This window comes from Ambystoma mexicanum, chromosome 4p (assembly GCF_040938575.1).
Source record: "Ambystoma mexicanum isolate Mex_15411 chromosome 4p, UKY_AmexF1_1, whole genome shotgun sequence".
Lineage (NCBI taxonomy): Eukaryota > Metazoa > Chordata > Amphibia > Caudata > Ambystomatidae > Ambystoma > Ambystoma mexicanum.
The window spans coordinates 1,054,234,847-1,054,252,878 of record NC_090927.1 but is presented as its reverse complement, the minus strand read 5'-3'; the positions used below and the strand labels follow the sequence as shown (position 1 = coordinate 1,054,252,878).

The following is an 18,032-nucleotide window of genomic DNA, read 5'->3' as shown; positions in this document are numbered from 1 at the left end:
GGATGGCCCCGGTTTTGGCCAGCTGATCAGCTAAGTCATTTCCAGTTTTGTCTGGTCCCTCTACTTTGGAATGACCCTTGATCTTCTTCCAATAGATGGTCATCCCATTCGAGGTGACCAGATCATCAATGTTTTGGATCAACTTCCCATGTTTCAAGGGTTTGTTGTTAGCACATACCATGCCTCTGGTCTTCCAATTAACCAGGTGCTCCACGAACCCGTTCCGTACATAATCCGAATCTGTGATTATGACCAGTTCGTGGAGTTGATGCTGGACAGCAGTGAGGATGGCCTGATGCACAGCCATCAATTCTGCCACCTGACTACTTCGGGGACCAATTTTGTATCCAGCGGAGGGTTCTGGGGACTCATTCACCCATGCATTCCCTACGCCGGCCACCAGTTCTTTCTCCCCGTTGTTGTCGACATGGTAAGAGCATCCATCCACATACACAGTGGGCATTCCCTCACACTTGTCTTCTTCAAAGACTTTGTGGGGGGAATTAAGGTATGCCTCCATGTTGTCCTTTATTTTTAGACTTTCGTCCTCGAGACAGTTTTCTCTGGCACAATCATGCAAGTCAGCCAGACCTTGCGCGAGGGGACTCTTCTTGTTTTGGCCATATCTGACCTCCACAGGAAAGCCTTGCATTGACAGAATCCAGGAAGTAATTCGGGAATTACTCACATTTCCGGCCCGGATTCTGTCACTTTGGAGATATTGCAGAGGCTGGTGTGGAGTCTCCACTATGATGTGTTCCCCCTGGATAAACGGGCGGTAATTCTTCAATGCCCACACCGTTGCCAGGAGTGCCTTCTCACAATCGTTGAATTTTTCCTCCACAGAGGATAAAGTTTTGCTCGCATAGGAGATTACTTTATTGACCTTGTCATGCTTTTGATATAATACTGCCGTCAAGCACGTATTAGAGAACCCCGTCTCCAGGAAGAACTCCTTGTTTCTGACAGGGTAAGCTAGGCAAGGCGCTTGTGAGAGGCTTCTTTTGAGTTGTTTTACTGCCTCGGCTTGTTCTGGACCCCATTCCCACTTGACCCCCCCCTTCAGGAGATGAATCAGGGGTCTGGTGATCTCTGCGTAGCCCTCAATGAACTTTCTGCTGTAATTAGTCAGTCCAAGGAGGCTCCTTAGTTCCCGCAGAGTTGTGGGGTCTTTCAGTTTCTGAAGTGCTTCCACTTTCTTTTCCTGGGGACAGAGACCCTGAGGAGTAATCTCATGCCCCAAGAAATTAACACGGGTTCTACACCACTGTGCTTTCTGAAAGGAAAGTTTTGCTCCGGCGGCCCTCAACTGTGTCAGAACATAACGGATCTCTGCTATGTGTTCCTCCACAGATGAACTTTTGATGAGGACATCATCTACATAAGCCAGGTTACCCCTCGTACCCAGGTCGGGCATGGCCTTATGTAGGAAAATATTGAACTCATTACCGGAGTTAAGGTATCCGAAGGGAGTCCGGGTCCATGTGTACTGCTGGCCCCCAAAGGTAAAAGCCAGCTTGTATTGGTCCTCCCTACTGACAGGCACGGTCCAGTATCCATTGGTCAGGTCTATTGCAGTGAATACCTGTGACCCCTGAATCTGGGCCAGCCCTTGGTCAATGTAGGGCAGAGGCCATCGGGAAGTATGGACCCGTTTGTTGAGCTCCCTAAGGTCGGCGCAGAGTCTCCACTGGCCGTTCGGCTTCAATATTCCCAGCACCGGATTATTGAAGGTGCTGTGGACTGGACGGATTATTCCCCGGGACTCAAGGTTCTTAATTATTTCAGTAAGGGACTCCATTGATGCGAGAGGCAAGCGATATTGCTTCACAAACACTGGAGTCATGCCAGGGTCCGTGGGGATTGTGGTTGTGTGGATGTCGGTGCGACCACAGTCATATGAGTCTACCGCAAAGAGATCTTGGAAATCCAAGAAAACTTGTTTCAACTTTTGCTTTTGTTCCAGAGTCACACAGGCATCAGCTAGGTTGACTCTCTCTTCCACCATCTGCCTGAAGCCTGGAAAGACTTCTGGTTTGGCTATTTCCGCGGCCTCCTCCAGCTGGGTGGAGAAGTCCCTGGTCAGAGTGCTGATTTGGACTGGAGGCTTCAGGTGGGAAAGGCAGCCCTCATGGACCTGGAAAATCACCTCATCCCTCCTGAAGTCACAAGTCACATCTTCCTTACCATAGGGGCAGGAAGTGTACACCAGGAAGTTCCCCCCATGCCGGGTAAAAATCGTGTCTGGTGTTGTATTGTCATCACTGTCACTGTCAAAACAGTCCTTGGGGATTGGTCCTAACAGTTCATTTACAAGATCAATGGAGAAATGTCGGTCATCAACCGCCATTCCAATAATGGTGCCTGCGGCTAGAGTAATACTCTTTAAGTCGCTGTTATCCACCTCTATTAGAATGGTGTCATGTTCTATGTTGACTAATGGAGTTGGGTTTACCCCCAACCCTTGCTGTTGGAGAGAAGCGTTTAGATGTATGTAAGCATCAGGGTTTTTCAAATGTTGTCCTCTTTTAACTTTCACTTCCAGGGAGAATTGTCGGGTCCTTTCTGGGATGGTGACTTCCTCTTTAACCTGAATTTCAACTGCATAAGGTAGCAATTGAGCTGACCTAAATGCTTTTTCTGGATCAACAAAGCCCATGGGATTATCCGCTAATCGGGACCAAGCTTTGAAGTTTATTAGGTCCAAACTAATGGCAAAGCGATTGAGAATGTCACTGCCTAAGTAAAAGGCGGCAGTGACGTCTCGCACGACCCAACAATTGTGGACTATGCTCTTGTTGCCAATGGAGATTTTGAGCATACACCTGCTTGGCAGGAGATGTTTGGAATTAGGTACTTCCAGGTCCATTTCCCATTTGTCTATCAGTTTGAAGGTGGGAATGGCTGGATCTTTTGGGAGTTGGCGAAACATGGCTTCGCTGATGAAGCTCTTACCGTTGTTCACACACACTCGAGCGAGAACAGAGTCCTTCCCATCATTTAACTGAACAGGGATGAACAACTGCTCTCCAATTTGCTGAATATCAGCCAGGCTTTGAGCTGATTTCACATCTTTCTGGACTATAGGAGTGGGAGTTTCAGATTGTGGATTGGTATAGAATTTCAAAGTGTTTCCTTCCAGCGTGGAATACCACCTTAAACTGGAAGGAAGGTTGATTTTCAGAAATAGAGAGGACCCCCCATCACCAGTCTGTTGTCCTACTGCTATTACTGTCACGTCTGGAATTTGGCTATTCTGGAAGTGAAATTCTACTTGGTCAGATTTTTGTTCAACCATGTGGCATGTGCCGTTTAAACTAACATGGTTGACACTCTGTTTTAATTTTATTGGTCGGCTAGTCTGGGTCCAGAGGACCTTGTTTACGCAATCTATTAGGGGTGACAACCTTCTCAGGAGGTCATTCCCTAGTAAACAAGGGGTGCCCTCTGGGGTCACCACTATGACCGGGTGTTTCAACTTATGTCGCCCAATTTTAATGTCCAAGTCTGCAGTCCCCTCAACGGGAATTTCCTTCCCGTCAAAGTTCTGTAGTTGTCCAGGAAGAGAGGTGAGAGGAATTTGGTAATTCTCTCCCCTTCCTGCATTCAGTTCGTCAAAGGCCCTTCTGGACAGAAGGGTAGCTTGAGATCCAGTGTCCACCAGTGCCGAGATTGTACCCTGCCCCTGTACTTGTACCGGTGCATAATATCTTCCCTCCTTCTCCTCAAGGGGGCACAGATAATGTACATTTTTGGACAACTGGTGGGCTAATTTTCTGGTTTTGGACATCGCTAGCGAAGAGATTTGGGCAGAATTCTGTGGAGAGTCTTGGGAATCTGAAAGAAAAATTTTGCAACTGGAGATCAGAGCCATTGTGGGTTCCCCTGGCTCTGTTTCTGGGCCGCCCCCCCCCTTTTTGGAGGCAGTCCCCAGGGTGGGTTTGAACCAGGGGATTTTCTTGCTGTTGGTTCTGGGATGAGATGGTGGGCGGCGGTAGCTCAGTCTCCACATCTCCCCAGTCTGGATTTGCATCCCTAGGGACCCATTTTTCTTTGGGAGGAGTTCCCCCCTCTCTGAAGGAGAAGATCCTTTTCCCAGGATCCTCTGAGGATCCCTCTCCCTCAAATTGGAAGATCTGTACCTCCTCCTCAAACTGAGTCTGTTTGGGTCTTTTGTTTCTCCTACCCCCCCTCTGCTCCTTAGGAGGCAGACTTTCAGGGGCAAGAGATTTTGTTTCCGGTTCCTGGGTTTCCAGGGGCTGTTTACAAGTGAGGAAGGAAGCTTCCTCCAAGGCTTTACACCCCCCTTCCCTTTGTGCCTCCTCCCTGGGAACCGGTGATTTATCGGGGTGCTGCCCCCGTCATTGTTCTGGAGCACCAGGTCCAGAGTTGGGTGCGTTCTGCGCCGGCATGCTGATCTGAGGGTTCTGCTGTACCCTCAGTATATGACCCATATCCCGCGCCATGTTTTGAACCTGGCGCTCTAACTGGGAAACCCGCTCAGGCTGATACGGGGCCCTGTTTTCTCCCCTGGGCTGATCCCGGGAAGGGTAGCTGTCCCTCCTCTGGTAGTACCCCTGGTTGGGAAGATTTTGGTACCCCTCCACCCTTGGCCTCCCCTCTCCCGGATTCAGTGGTCTGGGCTCAGGGAATTGAGGAAAGAAGGATGGATGATTTTGGGGTTGGAAGTCGGGTGGATATCTGGGGAAAAAGTTCTGCCCAGGGTTTGGTAAATTTCTGCCCTCCTGTGGGAAGTTTGGAGGGAAGTTCCCTGGGTTAGGTGCTTGGCTGGATCCCCCCCCTTGGGCTGGAGGAGTCCACACATAACCCAGGATGGGTCTGTTACCTTTGTAGCGAGGACTTACATAGTCAGGAGAGCGAGGGACCCCATTTGTGGGGCTGCCTCCCTGGCTCCCTGTCTGCGACTGGCCCGAGGACCTTCTGGGCCTAGCATTATTAGGTGCAGGTAGGTTTTTAGGCCCCCCCATCTCCAAATCCAAAACGGGGGTGACCTTTACCTCTGCCACCTTGGCAGCAGCAGGGGTGCTGTTGGCTTTGGGGTTTTTCTGGGCATTGCTTTTATTTTCTATGGGCTTCTGCACCTCATAGATGCGAGTAGCCTGTTCAATGACCCAGTCTAAAGATCTTTTCTCATGAAAATCTCTCACGAGCTGGGTCATTATATATTTGGGCAAGGCATGGAAAAATGTATTGACAAACTCTCTACTATCTGTGCGCACCCTTCTGGTGGTTTGCGCAAAAGCACGCTTTAACTCCTGCACAAATTCTCGTGGGGCCTGATCCTCCCCACATTGCAAATTGTAGGCCGCCTTGCGAGCCTCTTGAGGATTTCTGTGAACAGAAAAATGTTTCAGGATGGCCGCCTTATATGTGGACCATCTTAAATGATTTTGGTCCTCCAGCCCCGCAAAGAAACTGGAGTATTCCGGGGAGAATGTCCACTTTACATATTGAATACAGCTTTGGCTGTCCTTCAAATGGAAAGTCTCCATCATTTGTTCAAACAACTCTAAGTGCTCCCAAACAGAATACTTAGCGTTCTTATGGTAAGGCGTGATGACGCTCCTGATCGCCTTAATCTGCTTGAAGGGGTCCTTAAGCAAGGCCCTTTTTGCCTTATTGGCCTTTTTGGTTCGGGTAACCCTTGTCCATTCTTCCTCGGACTCAGAGGCACTGCTCCCAGAGGTTCCCGTCTGTTCTTCCAGGTTTTCCCGGATTCTGCGAGCCTGGGAATGGCTGGCAGACTGTGGGGACCTGGTCTCCTGTGTCCTGCGCAGTTCAGAGGAGTCTTCAGATTCCTCCTTGCTGCCAGGATTTGATGGGTACCCCCTCCACTGACCTAACTGGGCAGAGGTTTTCAGGATGCCCTTAATGGGCCTACTCTCCTGGGGTTCCCCACTGAACTGTATTGTACTTGGGTGCCCATACCCGGATGCCCACCCCTCCATTCCTGGATGGTACTGGCCTATGAGCCCCATGCTTCTGGCTGGATAGTAATCTGCCATCCCTGTGGCCCTGTGCTCATGTGCGCGAGGGGACATGGGGGTGGCAGAGTCCAGGGACTGGGGAAAATGAAGGCCCCTGGTGTTAGGGCTCCTGCGGTTATGGTCAGGAATCTCTCTTTCCCAGCGGACCTCATCTCTATCCGCCCCTGCTCCCTGTTGCAATGCAAGAGCCTGCATTTGTGCTTTCAGTTCCTCTGTTAAGGCCTTACTCGACTCTATCAGTTTCTCCTGCATCGCTACCTGTTGCTGGAGCCTATCATTGTGTTGACAGAGGGCCTCATTCTCCCTCTGTGCTTCCTGGTTGGTCCTGGAGAACTGGGCCAGTCTTTGCTGCAGGAGGTTTACCTCCTGGGCAATGTCCCTATTGGCCTGCTCCTTTCTTGCTAGAGCATCTTCCACCCTTCTGGTGTGCTCTACCAAGTTCTGGTTTTCTTTTTGGAGATCACCCAGCCCCTGGTGGGCCAGGTGATTTTCTTCCATTTTTCTTTTTAAATGGCAGACTTCCTGGCCTAAGGCGTCTCTTTCCTGACTAAGAGCCTGCATTTGTGCCGCCAGGTCGTCCCTTTGCCTTTGGAAGGCACCAGCTTTCTGGCGCTCCTGATCAAACTCTGCCTGGGTATCCAGGTCTTTCAGAATCAGTTTATTGCTCTCCTCCTTCACTCTATCTAGGTGGCCTTGCAGGGTGACTACCTGCTCAGCACATGCCCTATTGAAGTCTAGCTGTTGCTCCAGCTTTTTCTGGCTTTGCAGTAGGGAGTCCAAACCTTCTTGGTGTTCCTTCTGCAAGGCCAGAAATCTGGTATCCTGTTCTGACTTTTCCTTTTGCAGCACATCCATATCCTCCTTTATTTTAGTGATGTACTGTCTGGTCTCATTTTCTGACTCCTGGCTTCTGTGCAGCCTTTGCTCAGAAGAGTCCAGATCAGATTGGGCCTTCTCTAACGCCATCTGTTGCCTTTTTGCCAGATCATGGCCTTCAGCACATTTATTCTGTATGGCTCCCATGTATAAATATAAATATGCCGCTATCCTAACAATCTTGTCGTGCTCATCTTTGGCCTTAGGAGCCATATATAGTTCACTCAGGGCCACGTGTAATGGACCCTGATCTCTATATATATCTGACCCTGTTTCCGTGACCTGTTGCATGATGGCCTGCAACCAGACTGTTTGGTCCTGGTGAGTCCACTCACCTCTCACAAATAACTTATGTAAGAAGTGCTCTCTGGCTATTTTCATATCTACCAAGGTCGTCATTCTAGAGATTGGTCTCTGTCCTGACTTACAGAAGTTAGTATTTTAGTTTTGCAGAACAGAACTTTTCTTGGAGTGTCCCTTTTGAGGAATGCTTCACAGCGTAATGCAGCGTGGTGATCCGACTGGATGTATGTATCCCGTCAGTTAGCACACTGTATTAAGCTGCACAAGTGGTATTCTAACCCAGAATCCCGGATACGAGCCCCCACTTTGTAAGAGGATTCAATTCAGCACTACAGCCAAGTTAACGCCTAGTCTAGAATACTGAATGAAAACCCTTATTGATATATCTTTAGGTCCAGTTCATGCGTTCTGGATGACTACCCTTGTATAACACCCCTCTCTTGGAATCCCCCTGACCCCACTGAGCCAAGAAGTAATTCTGTTTTGCAAGTTTAAAAGGTTTATTTGATAAATTAAAATATATATCACACTTTTTAATAAATTAATAATTGAATATCACACTTAATCTGATATGATAAAGATTGACAACAGAGAATCTGGCACTAGCACACTTCTTTATAATTACTAAGGAGTTGAGATGAAATGGATAAGGTAGCACACTGGTAATTAGGAACAAAAGTATAATGTGGTAGAGGATGCTTTATGTAAGCTCAGGTGGATGCAATATTCAATGAATGCAGTACAGAAAATACGCAATATGATTTCAACCAAACAATGTAATCACTTTTCTCTGGCTATTCACTCCCCCCCTCTTTATGCAATGCAAGGGAATGGGAGGAAAGCACACAGTTCTCAGAAATGCAATCAATGTAATCAGTTCAATCCAGCAAGCTTACAGAAAACAGATAGGAGTTTTGAAAACACAGGCCCAAATTGCTTTGATATGTGCTGGCAATGAATGAGAAATATGCTGGAAACGCTTTTAATTCCCTTTTAGAGGTTCAGGATGAGTGGTATCTAGTTAATATTAGTCCAGGCTCACACTAGCAATGATGCAGGGATAGTTAGCAGGTTAAACGAATTTCTGGCAAATGGAAGGCAAGCAGCAGCAGTTTTTACATGTGAAGAAATTGCAAATCGCGGTAAAATTCGCGGATGCGTGTTCCGCGATTGCGGTAAAACTATAAGGGGTAGGAATGCGGTTCTTGGTGCGATTCAAAGCTACGATTCTAAGCTTTTAAATAAAAGTTATTGCAAGTCTCTAGCACAAACGGTTGCGGAGATATGAACGATTGAATAAAGGTCGTTTTTCAGATTCGAAATTTTAAAGTTCAAAAAGACACGTGCAGCTTTTGCAGCTAAAATGACAGGTGACAGTTAGGAGGCAGTTCTACTTAGGTTAAATAGATTGAATTATATGATTTTAACTAGGAGATTGGTTCTGCACAGTTTTCTAGGTACTCACACTATATTCTTGGGTGAAATGGGCCTCGCCATGGATCTGGTCAGGGTTTTAGACTGGGCTCTGGTCACTCTCTGGGCACAGCACTGCTTTCTCCCTCTGGTCTGGTCTCTTAGTTCTGGATAGATTGAAGTCTCTAGTTTGGCTTTCTGGAGGTTGATGGAGGTAAGTATGGATTTTTCCGGCAGAGCGTCCCGCTGCAAATGGATTTGGAAAGTCCCTATCTGTCCTGTCTGTCTGCTTTTATGTGTTTAGAATGTGGGTGTGTTCTAGCATCACTGACCCTACCTCTCTCTCAGCTTCTAATTGGTCAAACTTCCATTCCTCCGCTTGATTGGCAAACTGAACTGTGAGTCAGATTGATGTCATTTTACAGCCTGCAGAAAGTCCACTCCTCCTGTCAACTTACACACAAATCTAGATTTGAAACAAATACATATTTGCAGAGGTACATATTGTTTTAAAATCATATGCACCCATCATGCATTACAGGAGGTATCCCCTGTTCAAACTCTGCTCTTCCTGGGAGCTTGCATTCAGAACTGGCACATATTTCACTTTTTAACTGCTTTTTCAATTTCCGACATGGACCCAACTTTACATACATGTGTGCAGGGGGTAGGGACATTAACTGATGAAGTTTCAGATTTTTAACATGCACACATTTAGAGTAATATCCACTTTTCCGCTAAAACCCCCCTGAACATACCACCGGTTCCTACTACGTCTTAAACTGTGGGCAGAAAAATCACAAGAATTATGGTATCATTTATAAAATTTTCACATGTCCGCTCTATGAATTATCCCCCTTTTTATAAAACCATATCCTTGCTGCAGGGGTGTGTCTTTTCAGGTCACATGGTACAGAAACCAGTCTTTCCAGTTTCTGCCAAGCCAGCTTGCTTCTCACAGGCAGTGCTCCTCCCAGCTCCTGCCAAGAGGAAGCTACAATTTACGACGTCTGTAATAAAAACCCTTGCCTGAGTGGAGAGGGCTTTGTTCACTCTCTGCAGAGCACAGATAATTCAATTATCAGATAGATGGCATATCCTTCGCTTGGGCAGCAAAAGGAAGGTTGGCCTGGGAACACAGTGGTGACTCAAGTTTCACTCCTGATGGGTAGTTGCTAGGCAAAATCAAGTTCCTTAAGCCAGACCTTCAGCTAACTTTTGTTGCTTTTAAAATAACTTGTAATTTTACACATGCAGCTAGAATGCTGATTCTAAGTGCAAAACTATGACATTTCAACAGTTACAAAGGCATGTGACACCAAACATAGGTCACTCATTTAATCTAAACATTTTCGATTTTAGTGTCTTTAAATCCAGTTGCAGTTAGGCTTAAGCTGCTGACTCCATAGCATTTTTGTTATAAGCATTGTTTTTGGGCTCTTCATTTCCCAGATTTTGTAGGCACACAAAACTCCATTCTGCCAAATGTCTGCTGGTGTTCAGTGAATATTTTGCACATGTTGCAAGGTTTGAAATAGGCATTTTGCTTGCCTTCAGAAAAACACACAGAGTGGTTTTAAAACGCCGGCTTTTGGATAGTGGTGAGTACTGGTACTGCACTCATTTTTGGGATTTAAGAAATGAATTCCCCACACTTCTAGGTTGCATTTGGCAATCAGCATTGCCATTCCCAATGGTTTCAGACTACTGTGCGGGTAGTCCAATGGTGGTTTTAAAGCGCTTTGAAGCTAACCGGCGCTACTGTTTTTCCTTTGGCAACCCATTTCCCTCATGGCAACCCGGCCTTTCATTCTCGCACTGGTGGGTGGCAAGTGAGGCAACCATTTTAGTGTGCGCACAAACTGCGCAGCTTTCCTGGATTTCGGCGCACATGTGGGTTTTCCGCCATCTTGAATTTCCTAAGCCCACAGCACCAAATGTTGTAGCAGGATAGCTTAAACGTGGGTCAGGACACCCAACAGCACACGACTTTTATCATTGGGTAATTGTTGCTTCTCTGTGTTGAAACTAACCAACGCTCCATGACCTTTAGGAGATGAGCCTGCCTTTCCGTCCACGTTATCAAAATTGGACAAGGTGTATCATTTGCTGCTTGTTCCAATCTGTTAGGATCCCTTCTGGTGTGTTAGAGGTGTGGGGCTGATTGATGTTTTAGAAACCGATATTCACCTCTGGACCACTGGTACCCCGGAAGTTGATTTGTCACATTTTTCTAGCGATTTTTTTTTTTTTTTTTTTTTTTTTCTGATGTATTTAAATGTTTAACTTGGATTGGTTGCAGATTTAATTATTCTGTTTGGTACTATTTGTAACGCTGTGCTAAAGACTAACATTGAATAAAGTTGGACTGAACTGATTGGTTATCACTAGCAAGCGATGCAGTGACGTCATGGCTGGTGTCCAGTAGGGCGGCCAGTCTACATACCCACCATCGCAAGCATTGCATACTCTATGGCGCGTCCTCCCGCACAAGCATAACACAGCCACAGGAACAAGGCCCATTATGCCGTTGGTGGTTATGCGAGAGATGCAGAAGCAGCAGTTCTGGTGCTACTTAAGAACATCTGCAGCCTCACCTGGGATTCTAGCCCATGGCGATGGTAGGAAAAATATGTAGCTAATGATCCGGGGCTATTTCACCTGTCGTCACTTGTAGGTGGTATTCGAAGTATGTGAAATACATGTATTTTGGTATTTGTGGATTTTCGGTTAGCTCAGTTCATGTACCTCGTATGTTGATTTCACCTGAAAAGCAGGTCAGAGTCCCGAGTGCAGGTGAATCGCGCCAATACTCCAGAATGCAGGACCTAAAGCTGCCCAGACACTGAGCAGCCCAGTGTCATCTGGAGATGCTGTAGCCAATCTCAGTAATGAAAAAAAAAAAGGCGCAAACTATTTCTTGGCACCATTTTTAGACACTTTTACAGGAGATCCAATTGCATTTGGGCCTGCTGTACACCTGAGCGTGCACTTTGGTGTAGCTTTTTGCCGATTTATTTTGTATGAACCACAGAGTGGGTGTGAGGCAAAACTGGGCAGATACAGCCACACACAAGTGCTCCAAATCAGGATTTTCTTAAAGGCACCGAAATGTGATGTTTTAGGGCTTATGCAACCAGATGGGTTTATTGGAAACCTAGTTTTGGGTTTTGTGCTTGCCTTGGATATTTTTCTGTGACTGGCAGCCACAGGTAGGAATCCCAGCAGAGCTAAATCAGCTCGCCATCCTTTTGAGGTGCTCAAATTAAGTACCATTAATTGACGTGCTAATGACAGCATTTCTTACAGTGCTTAGAGCGCAAAACAATCTGTGGCACCTGTGGGGTGCAAACATTCTAATGGGGAAAACCCTTGCTTGTGCATATATTATAATAGAGGCAAAGGAATATAGCAGGGGTTTACTAATGAGAAGGCCAAACAGCAGGGAGCTGAAACAGGTATTGCCCACTGGAAAGTTATACATCCTCCTTTGTCGTCAAGTGACTGATGTCGGATCCAGTGTTAAAAGGCAACAAGGTGATAATTGTCTGTATTCACCAAGGGAAGGGACAGCAAGAAAGGCTCCAGCAAGCACAGCTTGTAAGGTGAGTGCTGCGAAGTGCACGTTTAAAGCAAAAGCCCTAGAATGAAAGTAACATAGAAAGGAACATGTTGCAGTTATAAGACTGCTGACTAGGAACAAGGGGGTAGTTGCTGGCCCCCTCCGTACAATTCCCCCCCCCCCCAATGCTCTTCATGTTCCGGGTCCCGTTCAACTGACAAAGTTGAAAGGTTCTGGTGAAGTTCCTGGATTAGAGGCATGATATGGAATTTGTGACGCGCCTATACACATGTTTCAAGGCATATGAAAAATGGCACAAGTGCTATAAAAAACTTGCTATAAATGCTTTGTCAAGACAGGCACCCCTTTAAAAGTTGTAACGCTGGTGATACGTCTGAGGTATTTTTCAAAATTGCATGCAGTTTAAACTATCTTGTGATGTCTGAGAGCACCTATGCAATCACTGGACTCGGGGCAAAGTTGGGCTCGTCAGTGTGATTGCCCGACATGTTTGCAGCGTGCTTTGCATCTCATGGGGCAAGTTTCAGTAGTGACATTTATTATTTGGTTTAATTATTTTTTTTGCATGGTGGTTTTTGTTTTCCTGTCCATGCTCAGCTCGTCATAATTCTTTGGCAAGTATGCAAAGCATGGTGGGTCACAGACGTGCATTGTTCAGCAGGCAAAATTAGGACAATAGGGAGATAACTGTAGAGATATCAAATCAGCCATGCACAGTTAAACCGGTGATGAAACTGCCCCCGCGCGTACATTAGTTCAAGACCTGTAGACCTTGGAGGAGATGGTCGCTGCTGTTTTTTTGTGTACGCAAATAGAACTGGAAAAAGGAGACGGCCAAGTCGAAAGCCCGCCCAGGAGCAGCTGCCTCCTGGTGGGTTGGTGTTGCGATTGAGACGTCTCTCTGGGCAATGACTGCTTTCTTTACACGGGCCCCTGCCCTACAATAGAACTCTTTTTGTGTCCATAATGTTTTGCCTCGCGTTCTTCAATTGCAGGCTTTCGTATCCGAGACCTCCGTAATGGAGAAGGTGGTGTGGGGGACGTAATAGGTGTGTGACCGCCAAACCGATGTTTTGAGACATTGCCTTCCTGGGATAGGTTCCTGGGTATTTTTCGAATGGATTTATGTAAAGATTGCAGTAGGGCAATAAATGATTGGGGAGAGGTCAGCTTGCATCACTGCATGAGTGAAGGGATGGGGAAGTATATGTACGACATGTCCCGGGAGGATAGCTCAGAGGCAACATGCTTGCCTGGGAATCAAGACGCAGAGCAAAACGAGTTATAACCAATTAAAAGCAAGATCCCAAATAGAGAAGTGCCGACTTCCACGAGTTACTCCTCGAGCCAGTCCTGCTCCCCACAACCCCCAATTGCCTCTTGGGATTTATAAGCCCATACTTACAATGGGAAACACTGATTTGGAAATCAAAATTAGGACATGCTTGATACCGTGCATGGAACTGGGAAAGTTAGCAGCTATGTATTGAATGTATGCAGGGGAAGCATGGGTTGCCGGCTTTTTTTGTTCGTTTTTAAAAACATTTTAAGCAATCTCCGCACCCTTATTAATTGGCAAATAAATAAAATCAATGTTCTCATCGTTGCTGTGACCTTGCTCTTTGGCAACCTAAATCATAGAATGGTGTAGACCACACAACCACCCTGACTGATGGGAGTGATCTACTAGTACATGTATGCACGTGATGAACACTGGTTGGGCTATGCAAAGATTCACTCTTAAGCTTCCCATGGAGAATGTAACTTCATGGCCACGATGAAATGAAACTGTAAATCCAGCAACCTTGATACCCTCCGTGGCAGAGCAATTCTAATGATTATATTTAGCAATGTCAGGTGTAACAGTCTGAAACGATGTATGCGGCTTAGTTGTATACATGTTATGGGGTCGCTCTGGTCTGTTAAGTGTAGTACAAATGCTTGAAGGAATCGGACTCTGTAACAAGGAGCCAGAAATGATCTTTCAAAAATAAAGGTCTTAAAAACAAAAGTGAAAACCATCAATTGTTTGTGAGGAGTTGTCAAAAAGAATGGCATTCCCCTGTATTACAGTGAGGCCATTGAGACTGCTTCGGTATAGGCCAAGGGAGGCATTGTTCAACAGTTATCTAGATTTCTGCCTCTTACTCGCTGCCATGATGGAAAGGGTGCCCCTGCGAAACACAGATAATTGTCTGCGCACTGAGAGAGAAACTGTAGCCATTTGTAGGGCCTTTAGGTATAATTCCAGAGTCTGGGTCGATGCTAAGGTCAAGCAGAGAAATGCACATTGAAGTTGGAACATCCCAAAAGAATTCGGTAGGTCCCAGAACATTTATTGGAAATTTAGAACATGAATGAGCAATACCTGGATCACATCAGTGTCATGTTCCTGGGTCCCTAGCACAACAAAAAATACATTTTTGTATGAGAATGAGCTTTTATTTGTTTTAAATAATTATTTTAGCAACTCTACTATTGCAAGATACAATGTGAAGTTTAAAAAAAGAAAAAAAAACATTATTCAGAGTTCCCTGGGTATCTTGGCATCCATTTTACTTAACTTTGAATAACGCTGCATTTCTATTGAACTTGAAATGAGATGTGTGTGCAAGATATACAAAATAGGTGTTTCCCTTTACTCCCATCATTTATAGAATTTAAATACTTTCTGTGCATTAAATGTTATGCAGGGGCTTCTTATATTAGTGTGCAATCTCCTCTGAACAAGTTTATGGGTGACTTTCAATCTATTTCTGTTTATTTGCCTCCTGCTCTGCAAGTTTGCCCTGTAGATGTAATAGTCTCTAGTAAAAGGTATCATGTTAAATAACCCTTGCCCCTTCACAGTACATAAAGGTCTGCCCTTTGCATTTCAAGATGAGGGTCATCAGGGGGTTAACACTTTGCACAATGTTCTGTGAATAGGATGAATTATCTGCGCTAAATTCTGTTGCACAAGCCCCATTTATGACTAGACTCCTCCTCCACCCACCACGGCCGCATATTGACATGATATCACGTTGGGTAATCATATTAAAAGAAGACACTATGGGCCTGCATGATTCTGTGCTAAGAGCCATGGATTCAATTTTCATTAGGAAATTTATAAAGGAACACACTGATTAATTTGTACCAAATGTGAGTTTTAAATTGTTACTTTGAATACAAAAAGGCATTGAGTTTTAAGGAAATGACATCTCATTTTCTTTCAGTTTCAAATACAATATGCAGGACATTTTATTTAGTACTGATCCTGTGTCCCTGTCGGATTAGCTTCCACTTGGCTCCCAGCCCCTTTGTTTCGCTGAATTTTACAAGGAGTTGCACCATGGGCAACTTGAGTTTTATGTTGATCTTTCTATACTTGTATTTTAAATGTGGCTTCTTAATTTTTGGGGAATCAACTTGGACCCTCAATCTGGAGTTAAAACCTCAGCAGGATCCTTTACAGCTGGCTGGAACCCTGTTTCCAGCATGGCTAACTCCTCAGTAGTACTTACTTCCTCAAAAGGTCTCCAGTCTGCTTGGGAACCAGCCACCCAGAGTGTTTTAGCTTTGCTCCCCAGTCACTTACTTCAAGTAATGTTCTTCAATTTTCTCCTCATATTAATTCTTCAATATTGTGTTCATGCTGTTGTATAATCTTCAGCTCCTCCCCTCTTGTAAAAGGAAAGGAGGCACTCTTGCCTCCAGACCCCATGATTGCAAAGGCGGGAGGAAATGACACTCCTAAACATATTAAGAGGCATTTCTTTTTAATGGTTTAATTCCAAATGTGAATATTTGAGTTTAATAAAAATGAAGCTCATTATGTTCTGTAGATCAGAAGGAATAATTCATGCCGTTAAATGTTCCTGTGCGATGTGCATTCGCAGAAATAATTCTACTTTAACATTTTTTTTTCAGCATGCACTAGGAACATTTTATATAAGTTAGAAGTTGTCTTTTATTTTCCTGACCAAATGCAATTTGTTTTAAGTTGGTAGGACCTTCTGTAGTGGATGTGCACATTTTCAAATTATTAAATGTTGATGTTAAAATGTAACATTTCTATTCAATGAAGAAATGCTGACTTTGGCCAACAGAGGTCACTGTTACATCTTATGCACAGTTTCCTCCTTAATATTTCTACATTTGCAGGCTAGTTCCTTTGGATTGTTCAACGATCCCATGACTATCTAAATTCCTTTTATGAAGGGCCTAGATTTGATACTTTGCCAACATATGGCAGTATTTTGAGGCCTGGCCTTGCAACTAGTTTGAACACTATGAATCGGGGCCTTACTGTGCCCTCTTATCTTGTGATGTGTCTGGGCTGCTGGAGTAAGGTGAATTCTAGGACTACTACAGCTAGATGCACCATGGAGTAGGGAAATTAATACATAGCTTTCCATCTTACAAGTGTGTGAACCAGTTCAATACGCAAGTTAACTTAAAATTCAGTACTGTTCAAAGTGAAGAGAACTGCATGCAAAATGCAATGTAACTTCGAAATTGTTTGGTTATGATCCACAAGTACTTCTTCTGCCAACAATATTAGAACTATGGCACTGTGCTGAAATCCTCCAATTGTTCGGTTATTTTGTTAGAATTCTGAACACATGTTCTTTAGACTTGCTAAATTCATTTGGATGTGGCAAACCTTTTTTTATTTATTTGTATTCATCTTTCTTTACATGTGCCACAGATCGATTTCCCTGTGCAATTTACTGTGTGTTCTTACATACTGATCAGGCAATAGTTGAATAAGTACACTATTTACATTTGTGTCTTTTGCATGAAATCAGGATTTTTTTGCACTTTCCCTTTACAGAGTTAGAAAAAAATGTCTCTGGTGCACGCGCAGTTATTTGCACCTCCTGTTTTACAGGGGAACCCTTTTTCATGACCGTAAGCAAGATGCACAGTCCAATAACAGGCATCATTTTGTGAATGGCGCCTCTTGCCCTTTCAGGAAAAACTTTTCTGTTGTCAGTTCACTTTACGAAAACTCCACCTATTTTCTTCTATAATCAGTTTAGGGAACACGTATTTTTGTTTCTCTGTAACATTTGAACAAGACACGTGACTGTGCAATAACCTCATAGTCTGTGCGCATTTAACCTTTATATCCAAGAGGGGCCCAACTGTCCCACTTCAAGAAGTCACTGGGGATCCACAGGGAGCCTAACAGCAATTACTCAGCCTTTAGCAATCAAATTATGAAAAAAGCCTTTCTGAGGGATGCACCGTTTAGCATTTGAACTCCTGTCCCTGAGCATCTGGAATCACTGCAGTAGTCTCATTACCCAGGCTAGACACACATCCCTTACCCCAGCAAATGGACCGTCCTCTGAGCAATCAGTGTGGTTCTATTCTTAATATGTCCAAACTTCTCTTGTAAGTAGAATGTCTTGGCTGCTGACACAAGCAAGTCCTTGGAGGTTCAGAAGCAGCATGTTGCCACAGATGATAAATACCTCGTGGCTTGGTTGAAGAGGACCTTTCCTTTCTGCAAACCCTTGGGAATCTTATGTAGCCGTTGGCAGGCTATTTGGCTCTAGTCCAGAAATTGGCTTTTCCAATGAAAAATCACCTAGCACAGGGAGTATAATCCCAGGAGCCAGTGTCTTCAAAGGAAAAAGCAACACATTTTGGCAAATTGTTAATCCTCGATATGCAAGCTGGGATTCACAAATCACTGATTCACTCCTGAAGTAGCCGCAATTGCCTTTGACCATGTAATGATCTTGAATTAGCCCAACTTGCGTTTGAGGGTATTATCTAGCATCGACTTGTGCATAGAATATGAATGCCTATTATTTTAATGCTACATTAATAAGGTCTTAAAATAAAAGGAAGAAAAT

General features: G+C 44.8%; 1 protein-coding gene across 1 annotated transcript in view; it reads left to right on the top strand.

The window, feature by feature from the left end:
• DCBLD1 (discoidin, CUB and LCCL domain containing 1) overlaps positions 1-18,032 on the top strand; it is a 369,800-nt gene that overhangs the window by 166,188 nt on the left and 185,580 nt on the right. The window lies entirely within an intron of this gene.